The sequence below is a fragment of the Cynara cardunculus genome, unplaced genomic scaffold (genome assembly GCF_001531365.2).
Source record: "Cynara cardunculus var. scolymus isolate 2C unplaced genomic scaffold, CcrdV1 Un_Scaffold_8642, whole genome shotgun sequence".
Taxonomy (NCBI): domain Eukaryota; kingdom Viridiplantae; phylum Streptophyta; class Magnoliopsida; order Asterales; family Asteraceae; genus Cynara; species Cynara cardunculus.
The window spans coordinates 1-2,675 of NW_020204358.1; the positions used below are offsets into that span (position 1 = coordinate 1).

Sequence of the window (2,675 nt, forward strand, 5' to 3'; positions counted from 1 at the left end):
TGGCAAATCCCTGATGATTTTTAATAGTAACTACCCAAGATATGGAAAATCCTCTTCATTGCCATTGTTCTACATTTCTATTTTACCCTTCAATTGGTTGTCTTTTATATTATTAAATGCAAAATCTGACCCTTTGCACTTTATATCTTGTACTCCGCCATCTTCGTTATTTATAAGTACTCCTTTCTTGTTTCTTTCATATCTTAGAAGGCAATCTTGTAAAAAWTGTCAAATTACGATTTTTTGTAAAAATAGTCAAATTAACAGATGTGGTTTATTTATCTTTGTCTTATGAATATTTTTCTCTTAATCCCATGACCGAGTGCCATCTTTTGTTTCTGTAGCTGCTGATTGRTATGAAGCATGTGTGCCATTCTTCTTGTTGGTTGAGTATGCCTTTTATTTGCTTCTAATTTGGTCTACCTATTTTTATTTTATCGATCTTTTCTCCTAAAAGTTTCAGCCAGCATGACCACACACATGCTAGTTATTGATACAGGAACTGCTCCAATATTCATCGGTTGGTGGATCATATGGCACCTTAAGGTTTGGCAGTTCTTAATGGAAGTTCTGATCACTTCAGATCAATGGGTTTTATATGTATGTTTTAAGCATGAGTAGTGATCATGGTTTTGTTTATAGGTTTAGGTGAACATTTGGAGCGTTTCGGAACATTTGTGGTAATTGTCATATTTGATTCCTTCATGATCATGCATTTTCCTTCTCTATATCATGGTTTTAATGGATGCTTTCCTTTGTAGTCACCATCTGTGTATGGCAAATATATGTGACAAGGCTCTCTTGTTCCTTGCAGTAGTAAGCATGGTATAATTGTTGATGGTTATTTTAGTTTAACAAGTGAGACATGAGTAGTTTCACTTTCTGCTTTATTTCTTTCAATGTCTTATGTGTTTTTTCAGCAGAGCCATTTTGTAATTCTCTTAATTCACTCAATTAGCTTTCTAGCTACTTGGGTCATTTGATGCATATATATGATCTTAATTTGTTATTGATGGTGAAGTTAGGAAACTGCGGTTCTTGGTTTTTCGACTTTACAGTGCACATGGTATCTGGTGCGAGCACTATCCACACACAATGCAGAAAAAAATGCCAAGAAGTGTAAAATCATAGATGGCATGATTGCAAGATCTCGGGTACTTGTTGAAGGTGCGTTTAGTTGTTTGGTTATGGGTAAGACCTGGTTTCATTGAAAGTAGATTAATTAGGTTTGTATCCTGTAGTTTATGTGGCTTGTAATGCAGGTGGGGACAGACTGAAGTAAGCTTCTTTAATCAACCGACTCCTCTTTTCAATGGGAATGGACCTAAGCAAAAGGTATTGACTCCATATCCTCTTGARTCATCCTTCTTCAATACATTACCTCATTAATTTCATTTGATGCATGTGTATATAGGTTCTTTTCATTTGTTTTCATTAATTTCATTTTCTMGTAATTTTTGGAAATAGTAGCAGAGTTTCATAAGCTTTTGAACTAAACAAATAACGCCAATTCCATTTCTATATACGCAAAGTAATTGCATAATATTACAAACTGGGGATTGGTAACTTGTCTCTAATTATCACGCTTTTCTAACAGACATTTTGTATATAGTTGCATGTTTAGTATTTCTTTTCTAATTTTTTTTTGAATTTATGGACTATATAGCTAGGTACATTAGAACTCAAGAAAAAGCCAATGTGAAACAGGGTATAAACAACTATCTAAGAGGGCATTTGGTTCACAGAATGGAATTAGGTAGAATTGGAATCCGTCAAAAAAAATTCGACTTTGAAGGAATTGGAATGGAATTCGACCACGCGTTTGGTTRGTAGGAATTGTAATGGAATCTCCATCTTTGTTTGGGAGAAGGGTGGGGGTGGCAGCTGTGATGACGAAAATAACTAGTAGCATGGTGGTATTGGTGGTTGTGGTGGTGGCGAGGGGGTGTCACACCCCACCCACCCCCACCTCTGCCCCTACCTCACCGACCTCCATTCCACTACTTGTCGTTAAATTAGTGCTTACATCATTTTAACCCAAAACAAATCTATCTGTAACTGACTAGGAAGGTTTTAAAATGAACCCAAAACAATTATACTGTTCTCATACCTTATGACATTCAAACCCCAAACACTGAATCACTCCCCCTCGCCACTCCTCGTTGCTCCATCATTTGTCTATTCTCCAAATCGCCTATCACGTTGTTGCCCCTACCATTGATGATAGATAAAAACACTTACTGTTGCTATCTACATACTCTTATATTATGACTTAGATATAAAGAGACACGAAACATAGCTAATTAAATACAAAACCGAAGAGTGAATGATTAAAAAATGTATCYGAGGTCTTAAATTATTTATTTGATACATATATTATTTGTCTTCAAAGTAAATATTAATGTTATACAAATATGAGTTTATGACCAACGTACGACACAAGGACATAAACTAACTAACGAATTATTTCTAAGCTTTAATAACAACATGATTCCAAACATGCATATGTCGGATAATTCAGCATAGCTCCATCCCAACCTGCGTCATAACTAAAATTTCAAAAAAGAAAAACAACAAGCATTAATTTTGTTGACATTTATAGAAAAGAAAACATGCATGGGAAACGCGTACCTAATCTCATTTCCCAATATGTATGATTTATCTTCTCTTGTTTT

At 35.0% G+C, this 2,675-nt stretch overlaps 1 long non-coding RNA gene across 1 annotated transcript; it reads left to right on the top strand.

Moving 5' to 3' along the window:
* Window positions 1-16: 16 nt before the first annotated feature.
* Window positions 17-757, top strand: LOC112505137. The gene is made up of 2 exons (XR_003068333.1): window positions 17-390; window positions 500-757. It is a non-coding gene; the product is annotated as an uncharacterized LOC112505137 (long non-coding RNA).
* The last annotated feature ends 1,918 nt before the right edge of the window (window positions 758-2,675 follow it).